Source organism: Castor canadensis, chromosome 3 (genome assembly GCF_047511655.1).
Source record: "Castor canadensis chromosome 3, mCasCan1.hap1v2, whole genome shotgun sequence".
Lineage (NCBI taxonomy): Eukaryota > Metazoa > Chordata > Mammalia > Rodentia > Castoridae > Castor > Castor canadensis.
Window position 1 is genome coordinate 155,395,523 of NC_133388.1, and position 13,811 is coordinate 155,409,333.

At 39.9% G+C, this 13,811-nt stretch overlaps 1 long non-coding RNA gene across 2 annotated transcripts in view; it reads right to left on the reverse strand.

Moving 5' to 3' along the window:
• Positions 1-9,253: 9,253 nt before the first annotated feature.
• LOC141421688 (uncharacterized) overlaps positions 9,254-13,811 on the reverse strand; it is a 154,314-nt gene continuing 149,756 nt past the window's right edge. For both annotated transcript variants that reach the window (XR_012446357.1, XR_012446358.1), the window contains one exon: positions 9,254-13,158. This is a non-coding gene — a long non-coding RNA (uncharacterized lncRNA). The remainder of the gene's footprint in view (positions 13,159-13,811) is intronic.

Consider the following 13,811-nt stretch of genomic DNA (forward strand, 5'->3'; position numbering starts at 1 on the left):
CCAGGACCAGTGAAAGCCAAGGTACTTGACAATGTTTTGGCAAATTTGGGCCTTTTTCCTACAGACTTTGTATCCTGTCTCCCACAAAAGAAAAAGGAAAAGGTGAGTCCCTTCCGTACAGTCCACCTGAGTTGGTCCAGCCAACAGGAGGTCATCTACGTACTGGAGGAGTGTTCAGCCATGCTGGTCAGCTGAGCAGGCTTTGAAGTTGGATGCCAAAGCAGTTCCAAAAATAGTGGATGAAGTTTTGAAACCTTGTGACAGTCAAGTCTTTTTCCCCAGTACTGGGATTTTCCCATTGGAAGACAAAAATAGGCTGACTCTGTGGGGCCAGGCAGATGCAGAAAAATGTGTCCTTAAGATCAAGGCAGGTAAAAAACTTTGTCTCATCTGGGATAAGGCCTAAAAGCATGTACAGATTTGGGACTACAGGGTATAAAGTGACAGTTACTGAATTTACTGCCCAGAGGTCCTGAACTGGCCTGAAATCCTCAGTCACTGGTTTCTGGACTGGTAATAAGGGGGTGTTCCAGAATGACTGACAGGGTCAGAGAATCCCATATTTTAGGAGTCTGTCAAAGTGTTTTTGAATTTTGACCTGGGCTTTGTGGAGAATGAAGTACTGTTTTTGACTAATGGGGATGGCTCCCAGCCTTAGTTCCACCACTACTGGGGGCATGTTTCAGCCAAACCTGGGGAGTTGTCTTCACCCCATACACCTGGAATCTTGAAGGGAAGCTCAGGAAACTCAAGAGGCCTTCCCTTGGAGCACAGAGCCACCATTCCTCTTCTTGTGTAACCCTGAGGATTAGAGTCTTTGCCTCAGGTCCTCTCAACTTTAAGGCTGTTGTACCATCTGAATCAAAAGTTATCTGCCCTCAATTTGTATAATAAGTCCCTGCCCATCAGACCCACAGGGCAATGGGGGAATAAAGGAATTTATGCCTTACTTCGTGACTCCCACAGTGGGCCCTGTCCCCTGTAGCCCTGATAATAGTGTATGCCTTTTGGAAAGAGGGCCCACTGGTTGGGTTACAACTGAATGTTCAGTGCCCATGTCCACCATGAGGTCAATGGGATGGCCCCCTATTTTCATTTGGACCATAGGCTCCTGGAGGCCCAGTAGAAGGTAACCCAGTCTGTCCTATTCTTCCTCATAGCCTTCCAGGCCTGCCAGACTGACAATGTTTTCCTCCCCTGTGGGTGGGCTGATATTTTCCCTAGACAAGCTGGCTTCTGCCTCTGGTCTGGGGGGCCTTTTTGGAATCCCTGGCCTATTGGGGACAGTAGTTCTTTTTGTGCCCTTCCTGACAACAGTGAGCACATTGATTTCAACCTAGTTTCTCCCTAGGGCAGGGGTATCCTGGGGGGCATTTGTTCAGTCCTCGGGGATTGCCTCTGCCTCTGTCTGGATTAGCTCTCTGGGGCCTGCCTGATTGTTCATCAACGACTGCTATAAGGAAGTCCACTTCTTCATCTTCCTGTTTGCTTCCATTTAGCCTCCTGATCCAGACTGACAAAAACTTTTGTGGCCACCTTCAGAAGCCCCTTTATTCACCTCTGCCACCAACACACAATTCCTCACCCTTACTTCCAACATCAGATGGGAACATCAAGGGACAGTCACACTTGTAAAATCTGGCTCAGAAGCCCCTGGGGCTTCAAATCCCTTCACCTCCTTGAGTCCTATGGACCCCATGTCCACTCCAAGTCCACAAGTTCTCACTTTGTATCCCCCATTCAATTGGGGGTGTCCAACCAGTCTCTGCAAGGACCCCTCCTGTCCTCAGACTCCTGCAGATGCCCTTGAGGGAAGCCCAGGGCCCAATGTGTTATGACCGGGAAGGTCAAATATAAGGATGTGTATGGGTGTTTGTCTACCAGCCCTTTACCACCACACACCCCCTCAACTGGAAACATCATACTCTCTCCTTCACGGACAAGCCTCAGGCTCTAATTGATTTGATACAGTCTATCATCCAGACTCATAAACCCACCTAGACAGACTGTCGACAGCTTCTTCTGACTCTATTTAATACTAAACCGTGGTGCCGTATAACGTTGGCAGCTCTAAAGTGGTTGAAGATCATGCCCCTGAAGGCACTCTAAATGCCCAAACATGCTCAAACTCATTTTCCCTAGAAAGACCACCTTTGGGACCCCAATGATGATCAAGATTAACAGTGACTTGAACGATATCAGGAGGCATTTTTAGGAGGCATGAATGAAGGAGGGAAAAAGGCCATAAACATGAGCAAAACATCAGAAGTCCTCCAAGGGCCAGATAAGAGTCCCAATCAGTTCTATGACCATTTGTGTAAGGCCTTCCACTTTTACAGCCCCTTTGACCTGGAAGCCACTGAAAACCAGTGGATGATAGGGCAGTGGTATTTCCTTGGCCAGTATAGGCTCCTTTGTTTTCTCTCTACACTTGGAAGTTGTGGCCACCCTATCTACCATAATCACACAGGTCTCTTCCAGATAGGGCTCTAGCCATGTGGGCCAGCTGAGAACAGCATCCTGTCAGCAGACAATATCAGGGAACTGATCTGGGTGCCCAGCTTCCTTACAATTACCCCATGAACTTCATTAACCACAGTTTTATCCAGTGGCCCTTCTGGGAGCCTACTATACCAAAAGCAGACCAATCTACTTTATAAAGGGCCTTAAGCTTCTTAGGCATTAACTCCATAGTCTCCTTTAAATCCCTTATTAAAGTTCTTACCCATACACTCCAAGGGAGTGTTTTTTACTCTGATTTCCACCCATTTTCTCCTGTTACCAGATGTCAAGACAGATATGGAGGTGTAGGGGTTTTGGAAGAGAGGTAAAGGGGGGCCCTTTTCTTCAACACACAAGGGAGAACAATACACATCCCTATCGGTGACCTGGACATGGTCACCTGGTCAGGGTTCTCCCTGCTATACTGGACCTCCTCTCACCCTTGAAGGTGACTTATTGGAAACTCTTCACCCAGCCCTAAAAAAATTAACATCCACCTTTAGCAATCTACTAGTGTTACCATCTAGGGCTATGGGTTCTTTTTCTCTACTGGATAAAGAATTAAGAGGCAAGAAAATTGTGAAAGAGTTTAGCAAAGATTTATTGTAAAAATAGAAAGTGAAAGTAAAGCAGGAACTTCTTCAGTGAGAAGGGGACTCTGAAACCTGATGTCCTCCAGGATTTCCCCCTCTTAAGATTCTCCCTTTCCCCTCCTCTAGGTTGTGTGTTTCATCACTCTCTGTCCACACGGTCTTTCCCTGTTCCTGATTGGACCCCCTGCCCATGTGTATGACGTGGGGGGAGTATCATTTGATTGGTTCCCTTATCTGTGTGTATGAGTGCTGCACAAGTACAGAAGTACAGAGGTCCTCCCAGATCTAGAGCATGTCAGCACAAAGAAGCCCATGGGTCACAGGCACATTGTCAAATCTGCCATGTTTCCCTAACTACCTATGTCCTTCTTTCTGTCCCACCTGGCCTAGAAGAAATGACCTCCCCTTAAGCCATTATCTCGGTAGGATCAGAGGGCCATTGAGGATTATCCTGCCCAGTGACCTTCCTGGGACTTCTCCACCCACCTCCTTTATCTACCACCAGTCCGTAAGCAGCTATGGGTTCCAGCTCTCTTGCTGGGGTCCCCCTCCATGGCTTCTTCCCAAATAGCAGATCCTATGCTGGTATTGCACTGTCTTTCCGCCTATCCATTCTGTGCCGCTTTTAGTCTAACAGGGATCAGGAAATGTTGGGTTTTTTTTCCACTTCTCCCTACTTTGTCCTGTTTTTCTAAAATAAATCCTGCTAAAACTTTCACCTGTGAGACTACTTGTTGAGAGGCACCTTGAAATGGTTTTCACAAGTGGATCTCAAGTAACTGTGATGATTTTTTTTTTTTTTTGGTGGAAACTGAGAAACTATGGGAACCCCTCCTCTGGTAATGGGATTATATACTATATACATTGTTTTCTGGCCTGCTTTTAAAACTAACACCACATAACTATATCTCCCCGTGATTGAAAATTCTTCAAAAATTGGTTTTAAAGATTTCATTATTTTAAAGAACAGTTTCTAGGTTGAGTGCAGTGGAGTGTCCCTCTAGCTCCAACTTCTTGGGAAGCTGAGACAGGAGGTTAATTTGAACCCAGGAATTTGAGGCTAGCCTGGGTAACATAACAAGACCACGTTTCTTTTAAAAAATAAATAATAAAAAAAATGATGGTTCTTCCTAAATAGTACACACCAGAGCCAGATGCTCATACCTGTAATCCTAGCTACTTGGGAGGTTGAAATCAGTAGGATTATGGTTTGAGGCCAGCTCAAATAGTTCACAAGACTCCATCTCCAAATTAACCAGAGAAAAATGGACTGGAGGTGTGGATCAATTGATAGAGTTCTTGCTTTGTGAGCACAAAGCCCTGAATTCAAACCCCAGTCCCCACCCCATCCCCCCAAGAAGAGTACACACCAAAGAGTACATATCAGGGCTAACTTTAACACAGTTTCATGATTTGGCCTTGGTTTACTTCTTCAGTCTCTTCTCTACTCATTGCTTCATGGGGTTCAAGCTTTAAGTGCCACAGACACCAGAATAAATTCCTGGAATGAATCCATTGGTTATCTAGCAGTCAGTCTGTGTGCTCTCTCTTCTTCCTTTCCTTCTCCAGAAGAGAACCTGCATGGTTTCTTTTCTGATTGCTCTCTTGTTTCAGTTGTCTAACTCCTAACTCATCTTTTAGTGGCTAGCTTGGACTTCTCTCCTGCTCCTCCATGACCATGTCAGGGGACCCCTTTTCTATATCTCCACAACATTCCCACTCCCCTGTGCATAGTGAGGCAGGGTAGCTACATAGGTAAAGTGATTGGGAAATTAAAATAAAATAAACCAGGTTCAGAAATTAAAATAGAACCAGGACGTAAAGCTGAAAATCATTTAGAGCAATAAGACTTTTTCCCATCACCCTCCTTTCTTTTAGAGGTTGAGTAAGTTGCAATCTGTTTGAGTGGGTAAGGAAACAGGAGAATAAAGGACATGTCTCTTTTTTTTCTATTCTTTTAGTGCTTTAAGGTGTGTCATTCCATATTTTGTTTCTTTGGGACTATGTATGTACATATGTGTGTATACATGTGCATTGTATTTTACAGAAATGAGATGACTGTGCACTTTTTTTGTAGCCTGTTTTTTCCACTCAAATATATACATTTATGGTATGAATATCATTTCATGTTAGCAAATGGGCTTCTATAAACATTTTTTTGAACTCATCTTCCACTGTTGAACCTTTTAATTATTTCCCTGCTGTAAACCCTCAATTTCATCTAACCATTTAGAAAACCTGCAAATACCGTTCAAGAGAAGGAAACCTTTTTCTATGTGGTGCACTTACACTTGGGAATCAGAAGGTGGCACAAGAGAGTGTTTTCCTTTCCTGAGTCTGAAATCTTGAAAGCTGCCCACTCAGATGGTGTCTGGAAGTAGCTAGGCCTCTTTTTTGACCTTCTATCTTTTTACTCTGTTCTTCCTCAAATCTCCAGCTCAGATTATGAGATGCTCAATTTCCTCTGGTTTGTCCTATAACGGAGCTAGGGAAGGAATAAGGAATGTGGCCTTTCCTGTCATAACATCATTCCTTGACCCACTGACTGTTTCAGCTATAAGACCTGTGCTTCAGAGAGAAGTGATGGGGCACTTCTGCCCTTTGTGTGCCCAGCCACACAGTATTTACAGAGCAGTGGCCCCAAATGTCTGTGACCCCTTATTTAGGCAATGGTACTTCATTTAATCCACAAATAGTTGATGAGCTTCCTTTCTTTTCTAATCTAAATGCTAGGAACTACCATTTAGCTAGAACTTTACATCTATTTTCCATGATATCTTTAGGACACTATTCTAGGAGAGTTCAAAGGTTATATGTCTCTTTAAAAGATACATTTTAAGTGTGGTGATACATATCAAATTTCCTTCTGTAAAGGTTGTACCAAATTACATTCCCACCAATGATGTTCAATAGTATCTCTCCGCATAAGGAGTAATCATTTATCTCAATAGGCAGTTTGTGGTTATCTCATTGTTGCAACAATGTGCATTTCCTTAAAGTATATGTTTTTAGGAAGCCGATAGCCAAAAAGTGGTATTTCATTGTTTCATTATTTTGCATTTATCTAAAGCAGATGTTTTTAAAACTTAATAATTTCACAGTTATTTTTCTTTTTAATAAAACAATAGCATTTTAGGATTTTTGTCTATTAATTCTGAGGCCATTTGCAATAAGGAGACACCAGAGTTTTTAATTCTGTCCATAACCATACACTATAGATAGTTGGAGCTGAAAAGAAACAGTGATTATCTAGGCATCTTTATTGATTTACAGATTTGAAAAAATTAAGGTCCAGTATTTGAAGAAAAAACATGTTTAATAAAAGCCATGATATTTGAATCAGACAAAAAATGAGATTAGTTTGTAGTTGCAAAAACTTCTGAATATTTCAACTCAAGCAATGTTTCATAGCATATGCTTTAGAAAAGTTGCTCAGTGAAGTGACACAAGAAAACACAGATAAGATATTGTTCAGAAATTTATATACAAGAGTGGGGGATTAACATTAACTAGTTGCTTGATAGAACGTGAACAGTTAACCTTGAAAATGTATATAATGAAGTTAAATGAGTAACAACTGTTGATGGCATTACTCAAATTTATAGAAACTTATCAACAGATAATGGGACAAGTTAAGAAAAATTACTTTATAGGTGAGATGTTTTTGCATCCTTGTGAAAAAAATTTAAAACTCACATATAATAATAGCTATATTCTTCCCATTGATCCTAATCTGGTCATGTAACAGGAGTTTCAGAAGATGGTGAGTGCTATCAGAGTCCCCACTTTCACTTGTTTGGGAAAGAATAATCTATTCAATCAACAAACATTCACCATGAGCTTATTCTAAAGCAGGCACTATGGAGAATCTACCAATATCAAAGACAAGGTCTCTCTGCCATGGAAGAGTCAGACTAACAATGAGAAAGACAAGAAATGACAGGAAGCACTATGATAACTGTATGATCATATCAAAGCCAGTGTTGGTCAGTCCCTGGGACTTGTTGGTTCCAGAAAAGTTATGAATAGGGAACAGATCTGAAGCCAGATGCCAGAGAGAGCACAGACAAGATGCCAAAGCTTTGCCCAGGGACACAGTGCTGCCTGGGGCTGAGATCAGATGCTGTCATCATGCTGAAGCTGCTCAGCTGGAGCAAGAGCAAACATGGAAAAAAAAATGTAAAGTCAGAAATGGCAGGGGATGGGGAGAAGGGCAAGGAAATGAGAAACCCAATGCTGAAGACCTGGGCAAGTTTTCAGGAAGAGAAGTTTGTTGTACGAGAGGACATTCTAAAGGACCCGTTGACTAGCCTCAGGGGAAATTCCACTGCTGATCTTAAGAACTGGAATTATCTGACCAAGTGTTTACCTATGGGAGACATACAAATTGGTGGTGCCAGGGTCATCAAATGGGAAGTTTGAGGCTTCATAAAGGAGGTGACAGAATGTGGTCTGGTTTGCTTGATGAGTGGAAGATGGAAACGGTGCAGAATAAGGCTGACAATTTGGTACCAATAACCAGCATTCATTAGCACTTTCTTTGAGACAAGCAAAGTGTAAAAGGCTTCATATGCCTGTTTAGGTCCAACAGTGACTTTGGGGGATAAACTATTATTAGCTTTACTTTGCAGATTAAAAAACTGAGGTTTGTGGAGGTAAGAGAGCTTGCCTATAACAATCCCAGAACTCGGAGAGGGTAGAGGCCGGTCTGGACTTCAAAGCAAGATTCTGTCTCTACCCACTCTCCCAAAAAAAAAGAGAGAGAAAGAAGAAAATTGAGGTTTAGAGAGCTTGCATAACTTATCTAGGGTTTCACAGTAGAATGTGAGTTCTAACTCCAGAGCTATACTCTGAACTACTAAATAAGTTTTGGAGGCACAATTATAAAATCTTTTTCAGACTAAAATGTCTGGCTTTTCTCCTGTAGGCAGGGGTGACGCATGTTTCACTGTTATCAGCAATTTTAGAGTCTTTGGATTTCGGTTCAAGTCGTAGCTCTATGACTTTGCAGGACACCTAGGTCCAGGTAATTTTCTTCTTAGGTCTCAGTTTCCTGATCTAAGTTAAGAATAATAACAAGTCTTCTGGTGGAATGAAGTGAGACTTAAGTATCATTAATCTACATGAAAGCAATTTGTAAACTACAAAGCTAAAACTAAACAGTAACTCTTATGAGTTCTACTGTATTTTAGAAAAGTCATTAAAACAACCATCAGGCAGAGTAATATGAGAGCCACTTGGAGGCTGTTGTACTGGACAAAATGAAGTATGATGACCAGGTTCCACACCAAGGCAGTGGCAGTGAGGATGGAGAGGAAGTAAATATTAAGGAACAGTTAGAACATTTAAAAAATAGGGCCAAATGGATATGGAAAGGTTAAAGAATGGGGGCGGTATGGATCAGAGTTTTATGCTGAGTAATGAGGTAGATGGTGATGTCCTCAACTGAGGAGGAGGAAGAGTAGGCAGGAGATATTCTAATTCAGGAATATTTCAAGGAGGTGTCTATGAGACATCCAGCAAGTGGAGATGAGGGAATAGGAGTGGGAAGGTGAATGGGGGCTGAGAAAAATGGTGTGATATAGATTCAGATGGGAACAGCTGAGAGTAGACGTAGTTGGTGACCCTTTAAAGGCATAGGACCTGCCCCACTCTTGCAAAATAAAATAAATACTTATGCCAAAATCCCATTTGCAAAATATCAAAATGAAGTCTGGATTTTTCTGGCTAAATCCAGATTGAGTTGTCTGGAGCCCACTTTTTTAGGTGACATCTGATTGGGTTTCACTGAGCCAGGGGATAAACACGAGCATGGGGCAAGAAGCAAAGAACAGGGGACAGATAATTGCCATACCAAGTCTGAAAGAAAGCAGTTTACACAAAATCAGATTGGAATTTTAGTTCTAGAGTTTTTTTAAGAAGGTGTTTTGGAACCAATTCTTTTGCAGGCCTTGTACTGATAATTTTCCTGACCTGCTCATATAGCCTAACCTATACTACAAGGTACATATATGCACACCAGAAGCCACAGAGTCATCAACTGACTGAGTGCTTAGGCTAATATTGATTTTTAAGTTCATTTACATTGGTTGTCCTTACTGGCAGAGGGTTGTCATGTTCACATCTGCTGAGTCATTAGTGCTGAGATAACCATGGCTGTCATAATTCCCACAAGACTCTTGTGTAGTCACTGTACTTGATAAATATTGCCATCTACTCAAATAGTTGCTAAATAACAATTACCTTAAATATTTAACTTGCCAGCTTTTTAAAAAAATGGAATTGGTTAAATTTTTTCTCATGATTTATAAGTCTGATTATTATTTTGACACTGTGGAAACTTTAATCACAGATCCATTATGAGCAGTTTGATTGGTTACCAAAGCAGAAAGAACTAATTGGATGAGAAACAATAGGAACAAGACAGAAAGGTGAACCCAGGGAGGCCCAAAGACAGAAGAGTGGACAATGGGTAATACATTAAGAGCTACCATCAAAGAAACACAGACACACTCTAAAATCTCAGTGACTTGAGTTTTTAAATTTTTTATCAGCATAAACTAATTGTACAAAGGGGTTTCACTGTGACATTCACATTCACATGCATACAATGTATTTTGATCAGATTTACCTTAGCCTCCCAAACAGCCTCCCTGTATTGTCATGTATTATTACTATTCAGTCTAGATTACTCATATGAGCAAAACCTTGTGATATTTATTTTCCCGAGCTTGGCTTATGTCTTTCAACATGATGATCTCCAGTTTCATCCATTTTCCCAACGGCATAATCTCATAATTCTTTACGGCTGAGTAATGCTCCATGTGCACATGTACCACATTTTCTATATCTATTCACTGAAAAGTCTCAGTGATTTACCACAAGAAAATTTATTTTTCACTTCCTCCAAGTTCAAGGTCACAGATGTATATAATTGGCATGTGACCATTTTGTGACTTAGCACCCTTTGCAGTGCTGTCTGAGTCCTTTACCACCCAATGACCAGCTGCAATGAAAGAGAGACCACACAGGAGAAATTTCCTGAACACATTCCATTGCCCAGAACCAATCACAGACCATACTAAGCAAGGTGTCTGGGAAATACATAGCTGAGTGCCCAGAAGAAGGTGGAAGGGGATGAAATGACCAGCAACTAGCCATGCTGGGCTACAGATGAAATTAGAGAAAGTGCATATACACAAGACTTATAAAAATTATATATAATCTATATGTAATTTCATATGCTATGGATGTATTCATTTTCCATATATATAAAATTTTCAGCCTGACTCTTCTTATCTGGAAGTCTTAATCTTAATGGCTGAGAAAGGTGAAATGGAATACCCCATCCCAGCCCCAGATAGCAGTAACTTCTTAGGCAGGAGTGAATTACTGTGTTTTCCGATGTACCAAAGAAAATGTTCATCCCTGTTATAGATAAGAGTCAATTCTTTTTTTTTTTTTTGCAGTACTGGGGTTTGAACTCAGGGCCTTCACCTTGAGCCACTTCACCAGCATTCTTTTTTTGTGTTGGGTAAATAGGGTCTTGCAAACTATTTGCCTGGGCTGGCTTTGAACCATGATCCTCCTGATCTCTGCCTCCTGAGTCGTTAGGATTTATGGCATAAGCCACCAGCGCCCTGTTAGATAAGAATCAATTCTTAAAGAATCATTTTAAAACATTTAAATTTCAAATAATGAAATAAAATTCATATGTATTTGATGCAGTGCTATATTATTATACAAACTTTTCTTTTATAAGCTAAAAATTTCTTCATTTTCTTACCCCCCAAAAAAAGAGTTTTTAAAAAGCTAGACACATACCTACTGAGTCATAGAATAATTGGAATTCTGACAGGAAGATAACTGCAAGGCAGTTCTTTAAAAAGGAACACCACTCTGCTTTATTTAAACCCCACAAAGTAGGTAAGCGTTTTATGGGTCGTGAATTTTCTAACACAAGGCCTTATGTAATATGTAGCTCAGCTTTGTATAGTTTTCTCTTTTGTTCTTCTTGCACACCACACACATGCTATTTGGTGACATCCTGAGGTCTGGGAGGCTGTTTGATTAGACCTTCTGAAAAGAAAAGGTTATTCTACACTATGTATAGGAAAAAGCTTTGATGAGTCAGAAAATTAAAGCCTCTCAGTTCCCGGCAGGGGAGATTTCCTAACCAATGTGTTGAAAGGAAAGTGGCTGCATTATAACTTGCTCCCTCATAGAACCAAAGATCTCAGCTAGATTTTTTTTTTTTTTTTTTTTTTTGCCCCAAGGACAGAGCATTAAGCTGATGCTGATTAGAGAACTTTTAAACAGCGCAAGTAGACAAAGATATTTTCAGCCTTCAAAAAAGAGAAACAGAAAGAATACCAATAAGTCTTCATTTTATAAAAAGGATTGCTCCAACTAATGCTTTCTCATTATAAAATACTGTTTGAAGAAATATCCATCAGTTTTATGCCCCTCATAATTTCTCCTATGCCACCGTTTCATATCATTGAGGTATGTCTCACTAAAAAATTTGGTCTCAGAAAATAGAAATTTCCCTTGGAAAACATGTTCTAATCAAATTTGACTTAACTGAAAGCCATAATAGAGTTATCCAACTCTTTCTTCTCTCTTCATTTCTGCCAGCGTTTTTATTTTCTGACAGAAGAGAACACTTAAGACAGTATTCATGTGTAATCAGTGTCAAGAGTTGACTGCTTAATAATTTGCAAGAGCTTTAAGTTCAATAAAAGAAGTTCCTAGTGGATGTTTCCTTTTTTGGCATACCAAAAAATGTTCTTTCTTTTTTCCTCATTATATTCTGATCTTTTTAAGACAGAATTCTACCCTTCATGTATTTTAATCTTGAACCATTTTCATTAGATGGCCATTGCATATATATCAGTGAAATGTGTGCCTCCAACTGTGCATGTGAGGTAGGTCACCATAGCACCTGAGGTCTTCATTAATCAATAAAAGTATCAGTTCTTCCAGAATTTATCATATTGCTGATGTACAGTGAAAAAAAATCACTACGTTCTCTTTTAATCCCTTTATTAAGGAGAAAGCATCAACCTAATGACAGTTATACATTTATCCTATTGTGTTCTGTTCTGATTAATGAAAGAACATGTTTCAGGTCAAGAGTCTTCAACAGGAAATTTATCTTGCTAGACCTTAATAACGTTTTATTTTTCTTATTTTTAGTTTTAGTTTTTTTCCCTTGTGTAGTAAGTGAAACAGATTCTCCAGTTTTCAAATGATATAAGGCTTTCTTTAAAAATCGTATGCTTAATGGTTAAAAACGGAGAAGATTGCATTTGAAGGAAAACAAAGAGTAAGTTAAGTGATTTGTAGAATTCAGCAGTGAAGCAAGCCACCAAGTCCTGGGCTTTTCCTTTAAGGGAGACTTTTTATTACTGAATCAATTTCATTCATTACTGGTCTGTTCAGATTTTCTATTTCTTTGGTGATTTAGTCTTGGCAGGTTGTATTGTTGCAGGAAGTTGGTAGCTGAGATACGGGACATTGAGGCAGTTTAGCAGGAAGCAACGTTTTATTGTGTCAGCACAGACTCAGCGGACTCGTGTGCAAAGGCTGAGCCCCGAGAGCAAAAGGGTCTTACCTTATATACCCTTGCAAGCAGGTTACAGAGGCAATAAAATTAAAAAACAAGGTTTAACCCATATATGGTTACATGCAGTTCTATAGGCTACTTAACCTGTGCTAAGTGCCCTTCTACCCCTAGTGCTATGTGACCTTCTTCACCTTTGAATTCTTTAGGTTTTTATCTCTCTGCTATGCCATCCCTTCCCCCCTCCCCATTATCAGAACTCAGGCCTAGTTTGTTTTCTTCTGATCCTCCTCACAGCTATAGTGTATAACCAGAAATTTATTCATTTCTTCTATGTTATTCAATTTGTTAGTGTATAACTTCTCATTGTTCTCTTATGATCCTTTGTTTTTCTGTGGTATCAGTTGCAGTGTCTCTTCTTTCATTTCTGAGTTTATTTATTTGAGTCTTCTTTCTTTGTTTCCTTCATTAGCCTAGCTAGAGGTTTACTGACTTTACCTTAAAAAAAAAAAAACTGTTAGTTTCACTTAAATAGGAATTAATACCAATTCTTCTCCAAATCTTTCAAACAAAAATCACAGAAAGAATACTTCTAGACTCACTTTATGAGGCCAACATGTTCCTGATACCAAAGCTGAAAAGGGACACTTAAGAGAAGAAAATTAAAAGCCCATATTTCTGATGAACATAGATGCAAAAATTCTCAAGAAAACATTAGCAAACCCAATTAAACAGTACATTAAAAGGATCATTCACCACATCAAGTGTAATTTATCCCAGGGGTGCAAGGATGGTTCACCATACACAAATGAATGTGGTACACTGCCATAGCAGAATGAAGGACAAAGGCCATAAAATCATCTCACTAGATATAAAAAAAGCATTTGACAAATTTCAAAATCCTTTCATCCTTAAAAACTCATACCAAAATAGGTATAGAAGGAATGTGCCTCAACATAATAAAGGCCACATTTGAAAACCCTCAGGAAACATCATACTTTGTGGTGAAACACTGAAAGCTTTTTCTCCAATATCAGGAACAAGTCAAGGATGCACATTCTTGCCACTTCTACTTAAATAGTTCAGGAATTCCTAGTCAGAGAAGTTTAGGTAATAGAAAGAAATACCATACAAAGTGCAAAAGAAGTTAA